Raw genomic sequence first — 11,568 nt, forward strand, 5'->3', positions numbered from 1 at the left:
AACATCTCATTTCCAGCACATCCACCCTCCTGCGCACACCTCTATCCATAGCCTACGCCTCGCAACCATACAACATTGTTGGAACCACTATTCCTTCAAACATACCCATTTTTGCTTTCCGAGATAATGTTCTCGACTTCCACACATTCTTCTTCGCCCCCTCCCCCACCCTATGATTCTACAGTGGTGCCAATGTGTTTGTAAGAGTGGATGGAGAGGTTAGCAAAAGTTTTGGGATACATGTAGGTGTGAGGCAGGGCTGTGTGATGTCACTGTGGCCTTTTGATATATATATATATATATATATATATATATATATATATATATATATATATATATATATATATATCAAATATATATATCAAATATATATATCAAATATATATATCAAATATATATATATATATATATATATATATATATATATATATATATATATATATCTTTTTCTTTCTTTCAAACTATTCGCCATTTCCCGCGTTAGCAAGGTAGCGTTAAGAACAGAGAACTGGGCCTTTGAGGGAAATCCTCACCTGGCCCCCTTCTCTGTTCCTTCTTTTGGAAAATTAAAAAAAATAATGAGAGGGGAGGATTTCCAGCCCCCCACTCCCTCCCCTTTTAGTCGCCTTCTACGACACGCAGGGAATACGTGGGAAGTATTCTTTCTCCCCTATCCCCAGGGATAACATATATATATATATATATATATATATATATATATATATATATTTTTTTTTTTTTTTTTTTATACTTTGTCGCTGTCTCCTAGTCTGCGAGGTAGCGCAAGGAAACAGACGAAAGAAATGGCCCAACCCCCCCCATACACATGTACATACACACGTCCACACACGCAAATATACATACCTACACAGCTTTCCATGGTTTACCCCAGACGCCTCACACGCCCCGATTCAATCCACTGACAGCACGTCAACCCCTGTATACCACACCGCTCCAATTCACTCCACTCCCCGCCCTCCTCCCACCCTCCCGCACGTCCAGGCCCCGATCACACAAAATCCCCCTCACTCCACCCTTCCACCTCCAATTTGGTCTCCCTCTTCTCCTCGTTCCCTCCACCTCCGACACACATATCCTCCTGGTCAATCCTTCCTCACTCTCTCCATGCGCCCAAACCATTTCAAAACACCCCCTTCCGCTCTCTCAACCACGCTCTCCCTATCTCCACACATCTCTCCTACCCTTACGCCACCCACTCGACCAAACCACCCCACACCACACATTGTCCTCAAACACCTCACCTCCAGCACATCCATCCTCCTGCGCACAACCCTATCCATAGCCCATGCCTCGCAACCACACAGCATTGTTGGAACCACCACTCCTTCAAACACACCCACCCTTGCTTTCCGAGACAATGTTCTCGACCTCCACACACTTTTCAAGGCTCCCAAAACTTTCGCCCCCTCCCCCACCCTATGATCCACCTCCGCTTCCATGGTTCCACCCGCTGACAGATCCACTCCCAGACACCCAAAACACCTCACTTCCCCCAGCCCCTCTCCATTCAAACTCACCTCCCAATTGACTTGACCCTCAACCCCACTGTACCCAATAACCTTGCTCTTATTCACATTCACTTCCAACCCTCCCCTTCCACACACTCCACCAAACCCTGCCTCACACCTACATGTATCCCAAAACTTTTGCTAACCTCTCCATCCACTCTTACAAACACATTGGCACCACTGTAGAAGGGTTCCAAACCAACCAACAGATGTTCCCCTGTACCATATATCCTTAACACATCCCATAAAGCATTCCACTCGACTTTGTTATACACTTTCTTCAGATCCATGAAAGCTGCATATAACTTGCCTTTTGCTAAGTACTTTTCCATGGTCATCTTTATTGCAAAAATCTGATCCGCACATCCCCTACCTTTCCTAAAACCCACTTGCTCTTCACTTATTCTGCATTCAGTTACTTCCTTCACTCTATCAATTAACATTCTTGCATACAATTTTCCTGGTATACTTAACAGACTTATTCCCTTATAATTGGTACATACATCCTTAGCACCTTTTCCTTTGAATGAAGGAATGATAATTGCTTTCACCCAATCCTAAGGCAAAACCTTCTGTTTCCAAGCTAAATTACTTAGAAGATGCATCCACTCTATCACACTTTCTCCTCCATACTTCAGCCATAATTCCATCCACTTCAGGTGCCTTTCCTACCTTCAGCCTCATTATTGCCCTTCTTACCTCTTTTTGCTATAACCTTTGCACCTGTATCCTCTTCCTTCCATCCTCCATACCCATGCATGTAACAACTGCTGCCTTCCCTTCTTCCACATTCACCCGTTCTTCAAAATACTCTTCCTATCTTCCTTTCAGTTCCTCCTTTTGATTCAGTAACTCCCTTTCCTTACTTCTCACATTAACATTTCCACTCATACATCAACCTCTTTCTTTTTCCACCTACTTCCAGTATAGTTTCTTATTATTCCAAAACCTTTCACTTAACTTCCTTCTAAAATCATCTATTCTTTCCTTGCTTCCCTATCAACTCCTTAACATTCTGCTTACATATTTTGTATTCTTCCCTCCTTTGCTGAACTTCCACGGGGACATTCGTATCGATCAATCTGCCATATGCCTTTTTCTTTTCTTCCACTGCATTTCTAATCTCTTCTGTCCACCATGTACTGCCCTTTTTTTTCCTATATCTCACTACCTCATATACAGCTACTAATTCTACAACCTTTAATAGTATCTCTCGAAACATTTTAAAAACCTCATTCACACATGGCTGCATCCCTACATTCACTGCACTTCCATCTAAGCTTTCAGTTACCTCCCTTTCATACTTGCATCCTCTTCCTCTAATCCTCCATACCCATGCTTGTGATAACTGCTGCCTCACCTTTTCCCACATTCATCAGTCCTTCAAAATACTCTTTCCTTCTTCCTTTCACTTCCTTTTGATTCATCTTGAAATCTTGTTTTTAAATGCATTTTCTTACTTCCAAACAAAAATATGGACCTTTCCTTTTTGGGACAGCTTCTTAGGAACCATGGTTAGTTATTGGTACAAGAAAAATATCACCCAAAGCAGATATAGCAAAATATCACTAAACATTGGGAGAGCAAGCAAAAATTGTATCCCTCTACTCTCAATACCATGGAGCAACAGAAGTGGCAAATCATGTCATCTGACTCCTAAGACTACCATGCTGCCAGATACATGACATCTCCTCTGTAAGTAAATAATTCGATTTGTCCCACAAATAAAACCTGACACATGAAAGCATTATTCTAAATGGGAATCATCAGTTTTTAGTTTCCTTTTGAGACTGTATTTGGGCAGTTTGCTTATCTTATGAATACACTGGTCTGCATCAGCAATCTATCCTCCACAATGATATGGTATAAGTACAGTAAAGTTGATAAAAGCTGCAAGGTTCTTACACTGATGATTATCCCTGAGAATTTTAGGTCCTTAAGAACATTTAGGGCAGAAGAGCAGAAGAGGGTGTTTTGAAATGGTTTGGTCATATGGAGAGAATGAGTGAGGAAAGATTGACCAAGAGGATATATGTGTCAGAGGTGGAGGGAATGAGAAGTGGGAGACCAAATTGGAGGTGGAAGGATGGAGTGAAAAAGATTTTGAGTGATCGGGGCCTGAACATGCAAGAGGGTGAAAGGCGTGCAAGGAATAGAGTGAATTGGAATGATGTGGTATACCGGGGTCGACGTGCTGTCAATGGATTGAACCAGGGCATGTGAAGCGTCTGTGGTAAACCATGGAAAGTTCTGTGGGGCCTGGATGTGGAAAGGGAGCTGTGGTTTCGGTGCATTATTACATGGCAGCTAGAGACTGAGTGTGAACGAATGGGGCCTTTGTTGTCTTTTCCTAGCGCTACCTCGCACACATGAGGGGGGAGGGGGTTGTTATTTTATGTGGCGAGGTAGCGATGGGAATGAATAAAGGCAGACAGTATGAATTATGTACATGTGTATATATGTATATGTCCGTGTGTGTATATATATATGTATATGTTGAGATGTATAGGTATGTATATTTGCGTGTGTGGACGTGTATGTATATACATGTGTATGTGGGTGGATTGGGCCATTCTTTTGTCTGTTTCCTTGCGCTACCTCGCTAACGCAAGAAACAGCGACAAAGCAAAATAAATAAATAATAATAATAAATGGGGAGGTGATAACAAGTGGTGGTGATGTGAGAAGGAGATGGAGTGAGTATTTTGAAGGTTTGTTGAATGTGTTTGATGATAGAGTGGCAGATATAGGGTGCTTTGGTCAAGGTGGTGTGCAAAGTGAGAGGGTTAGGGAAAATGATTTGGTAAACAGAGAAGAGGTAGTAAAAGCTTTGCGGAAGATGAAAGCCGGCAAGGCAGCAGGTTTGGATGGTATTGCAGTGGAATTTATTAAAAAAGGGGGTGACTGTATTATTGACTGGTTGGTAAGGTTATTTAATGTATGTATGACTCATGGTGAGGTGCCTGAGGATTGGCGGAATGCATGTATAGTGCCATTGTACAAAGGCAAAGGGGATAAGAGTGAGTGCTCAAATTACAGAGGTATAAGTTTGTTGAGTATTCCTGGTAAATTATATGGGAGGGTATTGATTGAGAGGGTGAAGGCATGTACAGAGCATCAGATTGGGGAAGAGCAGTGTGGTTTCAGAAGTGGTAGAGGATGTGTGGATCAGGTGTTTGCTTTGAAGAATGTATGTGAGAAATACTTAGAAAAGCAAATGGATTTGTATGTAGCATTTATGGATCTGGAGAAGGCATATGATAGAGTTGATAGAGATGCTCTGTGGAAGTTATTAAGAATATATGGTGTAGGAGGCAAGTTGTTAGAAGCAGTGAAAAGTTTTTATCGAGGATGTAAGGCATGTGTACGTGTAGGAAGAGAGGAAAGTGATTGGTTCTCAGTGAATGTAGGTTTGCGGCAGGGGTGTGTGATGTCTCCATGGTTGTTTAATTTGTTTATGGATGGGGTTGTTAGGGAGGTAAATGCAAGAGTTTTGGAAAGAGGGGCAAGTATGAAGTCTGTTGGGGATGAGAGAGCTTGGGAAGTGAGTCAGTTGTTGTTTGCCGATGATACAGCGCTGGTGGCTGATTTATGTGAGAAACTGCAGAAGCTGGTGACTGAGTTTGGTAAAGTGTGTGAAAGAAGAAAGTTAAGAGTAAATGTGAATAAAAGCAAGGTTATTAGGTACAGTAGGGTTGAGGGTCAAGTCAATTGGGAGGTAAGTTTGAATGGAGAAAAACTGGAGGAAGTAAAGTGTTTTAGATATCTGGGAGTGGATCTGGCAGCGGATGGAACCATGGAAGCAGAAGTGGATCATAGGGTGGGGGAGGGGGCGAAAATTCTGGGAGCCTTGAAGAATGTGTGGAAGTCGAGAACATTATCTCGGAAAGCAAAAAATGGGTATGTTTGAAGGAATAGTGGTTCCAACAATGTTGTATGGTTGCGAGGCATGGGCTATGGATAGAGTTGTGCGCAGGAGGATGGATGTGCTGGAAATGAGATGTTTGAGGACAATGTGTGGTGTGAGGTGGTTTGATCGAGTAAGTAACGTAAGGGTAAGAGAGATGTGTGGAAATAAAAAGAGCGTGGTTGAGAGAGCAGAAGAGGGTGTTTTGAAATGGTTTGGGCACATGGAGAGAATGAGTGAGGAAAGATTGACCAAGAGGATATATGTGTCGGAGGTGGAGGGAATGAGGAGAAGTGGGAGACCAAATTGGAGGTGGAAAGATGGAGTGAAAAAAATTTTGTGTGATCGGGGCCTGAACATGCAAGAGGGTGAAAGGAGGGCAAGGAATAGAGTGAATTGGATCGATGTGGTATACCGGGGTTGACGTGCTATCAGTGGATTGAATCAGGGCATGTGAAGTGTCTGGGGTAAACCATGGAAAGCTGTGTAGGTATGTATGTTTGCGTGTGTGGACGTATGTATATACATGTGTATGGGGGTGGGTTGGGCCATTTCTTTCGTCTGTTTCCTTGCGCTACCTCGCAAACGCGGGAGACAGCGACAAAGCAAAAAAGAAAAAAAAAATAAATAAATAAATAAAGAACATTTAGAGTAAAATACATTTATATCCAAACATGATCCGAGATTGTAAGATGAAATTGGTCACTCCATACCTCTCTATTTTCAGAAGTGTACCTGCTTCCCTGCATTTTGGTATATGAATTAGGTTAAAGAGTACTAATTTCATTGTCACATGAAGGCACATATACAGTGATAAGTAGTATGCCTGAATGTTTTTGGCTAAGTATTGGCTGTGTTTTGACCTTTCAGTTTGCACACAAGGCATTCATACAGAATATAGGATGCAGTTCTCCCCCTTTCCCTCATTGAAGATTGTACATTCAGTAGAGTTCGGTTATCTTGGCTGAAGAAGATAAACCAAATATATATTGAAAACAGTAGCAGCAGCCATCCATCTTGTAAACCATAAAAGACTATTGTATAAACATTCAAGTAATAACCTGTCAATATTTACAAAGAAAAATCATGCCCAACACTGACTGTGTAACATGGAGTGAGGTTCAGTCATCCTCTTACTTGAAGTGTTTATGATTCACAAATACTGATATATAGGACTTTGATGTGTATAGGAAATACCTTCTCTGAAGCTTACACATTCAAGTGTAGATTATGCTGCAAAATTCCCAAATGTACAGTATAAGAACCCACTGACTTAGAGGGCCATCCCATTGTACATTTAATCAGTAACCACAATACTATGAAGTATAATGTTATGATGGCTTATGGAATTATTATTATTATCATTATTATTATCATTATTATTATTATTATCATTATTATAATCATTATGATCATTATTATTTAGTCTGTTGGGGATGAGAGGGCCTGGGAAGTGAGTCAGCTGTTGTTTGCCAATCATACAGCTCTAGTGACTGATTCGAATGAGAAACTGCAGAAGTTGGTAACTGAATTTGGAAAAGTGTGTGAAAGGAGAGAGTTGAGAGTAAATGTGAATAAGAGTAAGGTTATTAGGTTCAGTAGGGTTGAAGGACAAGTCATTTGGGATGTAAATTTGAATGGAGAAAAATTGGAGGAAGTGAAGTATTTTAGATATCTAGGAGTTGACTTAGCAGAGAGTGAAACCATGGAAGCGGAGTGAGTGAAGAGGTGAAAAAGAGGGCAAATGAGAGTTGGGGTGAGAGAGTATCATTAAATTTTAGGGAAAATAAAAAGATGTTCTGGAAGGAGGTAAATAAAGTGCGTAAGACAAGGGAGCAAATGAGAACTTCAGTGAAGGGGGCAAATGGGGAGGTGAGAACAAGTAGTGGTGATGTGAGAAGGAGATGGAGTGAGTATTTTGAAGGATTGTTGAATGTATTTGATGATAGAGTGGCAGATATAGGGTGTTTTGGTCGAGGTGGTGTGCAAAGTGAGAGGGTTAAGGAAAATGATTTGGTAAACAGAGAAGAGATAGTAAAAGCTTTGCGGAAGATGAAAGCCGGCAAGGCAGCAGGTTTGGATGGTATTGCAGTGGAATTTATTAAAAAAGGGTGTGACTGTATTGTTGACTGGTTGGTAAGGTTATTTAATGTATGTATGATTCATGGTGAGGTGCCTGAGGATTGGCGGAATGCTTGCATAGTGCCATTGTACAAAGGCAAAGGGGATAAGAGTGAGTGCTCAAATTACAGAGGTATAAGTTTGTTGAGTATTCCTGGTAAATTATATGGGAGGGTTTTGATTGAGGGTGAAGGCATGTACAGAGCATCAGATTGGGGAAGAGCAGTGTGGTTTCAGAAGTGGTAGAGGATGTGTGGATCAGGTGTTTGCTTTGAAGAGTGTATGTGAGAAATACTTAGAAAAGCAAATGGATTTGTATGTAGCATTTATGGATCTGGAGAAGGCATATGATGGAGTTGCTAGAGATGCTCTGTGGAGGGTACTAAGAATATATGGTGTGGGAGGCAAGTTGTTAGAAGCAGTGAAAAGTTTTTATCGAGGATGTAAGGCATGTGTACGTGTAGGAAGAGAGGAAAGTGATTGGTTCTCAGTGAATGTAGGTTTGCGGCAGGGGTGTGTGATGTCTCCATGGTTGTTTAATTTGTTTATGGATGGGGTTGATAGGGAGGTGAATGCAAGAGTTTTGGAAAGAGGGGCAAGTATGCAGTCTGTTGTGGATGAGAGAGCTTGGGAAGTGAGTCAGTTGCTGTTCGCTGATGATACAGCGCTGGTAGCTGATTCATGTGAGAAACTGCAGAAGCTGGTGACTGAGTTTGGTAAAGTGTGTGAAAGAAGAAAGTTAAGAGTAAATGTGAATAAGAGCAAGGTTATTAGGTACAGTAGGGTTGAGGGTCAAGTCAATTGGGAGGTGAGTTTGAATGGAGAAAAACTGGAGGAAGTGAAGTGTTTTAGATATCTGGGAGTAGATCTGGCAGCGGATGGAACCATGGAAGCGGAAGTGGATCATAGGGTGGGGGAGGGGGCGAAAATTCTGGGAGCCTTGAAGAATGTGTGGAAGTCGAGAACATTATCTCGGAAAGCAAAATGGGTATGTTTGAAGGAATAGTGGTTCCAACAATGTTGTATGGTTGCGAGGCGTGGGCTATGGATAGAGTTGTGCGCAGGAGGATGGATGTGCTGGAAATGAGATGTTTGAGGACAATGTGTGGTGTGAGGTGGTTTGATCAAGTAACGTAAGGGTAAGAGAGATGTGTGGAAATAAAAAGAGCGTGGTTGAGAGAGCAGAAGAGGGTGTTTTGAAATGGTTTGGGCACATGGAGAGAATGAGTGAGGAAAGATTGACCAAGAGGATATATGTGTCGGAGGTGGAGGGAACGAGGAGAAGAGGGAGACCAAATTGGAGGTGGAAAGATGGAGTGAAAAAGATTTTGTGTGATCGGGGCCTGAACATGCAGGAGGGTGAAAGGAGGGCAAGGAATAGAGTGAATTGGAGCGATGTGGTATACCGGGGTTGACGTGCTGTCAGTGGATTGAATCAAGGCATGTGAAGCGTCTGGGGTAAACCATGGAAAGCTGTGTAGGTATGTATATTTGCGTGTGTGGACGTATGTATATACATGTGTATGGGGGTGGGTTGGGCCATTTCTTTCGTCTGTTTCCTTGCGCTACCTCGCAAACGCGGGAGACAGCGACAAAGCAAAAAAAAAAAAAAAAAAAATGTGAATAAGAGCAAGGTTTTTAGGTTCAGTAGGGTTGAGGGGGAGGTAAGTTTGAATGAAGAAAAATGGAGGAAGTGAAGTGTTTTAGATATCTGGGAGTGGATTTGGCAGCAGATGGAACCATGGAAGCAGATGCGAGCCACAGGGTTGGGGAAGGGGTGAAGGTTTTGGGATCGTTGAAGAATGTGTGGAAGGCAAAAACTCGGAAAACCTAACCTAACCTAACCTAACCCAACCTAACCTAACATAACCTAACCTAACATAATCTAACCTAACCTAACCCAACCTAACCTAACCTAACCTAAACGTAAGTAAATGTACTAGTCGATATATATAGAGTAACGTATACCAACTTCTTAAACCTTTAAAAATACCCCTAAAAATGTTTACCATTTTCTACAATGACTAATCTTTACCATTTTCTATGATTATCATTTCAAGCCAAACGTCCATAGTGGATCTTTGTTGTATTTTCTATATACGTGAGTTAAAGCTTATTTTGACAAGATCCATGTACACTGTAGATTTACATATATTTTACATAAATATATAGCCGTTCCTATGTGTAAAGATTAGCTTTGTAGTTGTAGAGCTAAACAAAAGAAATTCTAACTCCAGTAATGCCGTTGATATTTGCATTGACTGTTATTGAGTATAATGATTAGCCCAGATATACGACTGCAAATATAAAAATTATATTTCCCCAATGCCAAATGAAGGACACATGCACATGAGATGATACAATGCACCATATGATACTTGCGCTGGAAATCAAATGAATTCTCTTATAGCCTACTCATCTACGGAATTTTGCAAATTATAAGTGAGTATTTAAGCGATCTCTTGTCTATAGAAAAAGATGAGTCAAACCTACGAGTTCCGCTATGAGCCATGATTTGAACGTCGCTTGCTTTGCTAAAAGGTATAGACGACGCCTAAAGCAATACCTTTGCTAGTCCTGCCATCTATGAATATACTCCTTAACTATAGTGATTCCAGTGACTATTCTCCTCTTGCTGCTATATTGTCGTCACGGGAAGAGTTTGATGAGTTATGCTTCTTTCTCAGCCTTAATCTCATTTATAAAGTGAGTGAGTGTGATGGACAAAGTGGCTTGATAAACACTCTTGTGTCAGCTTGCAAATTCTGTTTTCAGGCCCATCGGAAGTCTGAGAGGCTTAGTTACTTGTGTATAAGGATTTAAGGATAAGGTAATTACCATTGAACATCTTTCGTGCTGGGAATTTAACTATTTGGTCTCGCGAGAGCGACAGCTCAGGGACCAGCCATACCCAGGTGAGTGTGATTCGTATACCCTACTACAAGGAGAAAGATAACTGATTGGTTTAGTCCGTTTTGAGGCTGTGGTTACCAAAATATATGGGCGTGAATGACATTAATGATATCAAAATTGCCCCGTGGAAAGTGAAATATCTCATGGTGAATTTTCAGTGAGCATGAGGGTAAAGGAAATTGTGGACGAAGTTCTAAAGCTTTTGAGCATTCACAATTGTATTGAAGAAGGCTGATGTGGGTGTAACCTAACCTAACCTAACCGTACCCTACCCTAACCTAACCTAACCTACGAACCCTACCCTAACTTAATATAACCTAACTTATCCTAACCTAACCCAATCAAACCCAACCCAACCTAACCTAACCTAACCCAACCCAACCTAACTTAACCTTACCTTACCTAACCTAACCTAACCTAACCCAACTTAACCTAACCCAACTTAACCCAACCCAATATAACCCAACCTAACTTAACCTAACCTAAGCGAGAGAGTGGCGGCGGCCGATCCTCCTCCCTCCCCGGGGCGCATACCACACACACACACACACCGAGCCAGCCACCCAGCCATCTCCTCCTCACTCTCGCTTCCGATTACGCGCGGCCTTCCCACCTCCCTCCCTACCTCACACACGGTGGTGGTAGTGAACATCAGTGGACCATTATCGATCGACCCACATTGCGTCCGCGGAGTTTGACATCACTCACTAGATTGCCGGTTGTGTTTTTGTAACGTTCTAATACGCGAGCGAGGGAGCGGGCGAGTGGCGGCGGAGGAGGAGGCCGATCCTCCTCCTCCTCCCTCCCCGGGCGCACACCACACACACACCAAGCCAGCCAGCCAGCCAGCCAGCCACCTCCTCTTCACTCTCGCTTTCGATGACGCGCGGCCGACCCACCTCCCTCCCTTCCTCACACACGGTGGTGGTGGTGAACATCAGTGGACCATTATCGATCGACCCACATTGCGTCCGCGGAGTTTGACATCACTCACTAGATTTCCGGTTGTGTTTTTGTAACGTTCTAATACGCGAGCGAGGGAGCGGGCGGGTGGCGGCGGAGGAGGAGGAGGCCAATCCTCCTCCCTCCCCGGGCGCA

This window comes from Panulirus ornatus, chromosome 25 (genome assembly GCF_036320965.1).
Source record: "Panulirus ornatus isolate Po-2019 chromosome 25, ASM3632096v1, whole genome shotgun sequence".
In the NCBI taxonomy this organism is placed as follows: domain Eukaryota; kingdom Metazoa; phylum Arthropoda; class Malacostraca; order Decapoda; family Palinuridae; genus Panulirus; species Panulirus ornatus.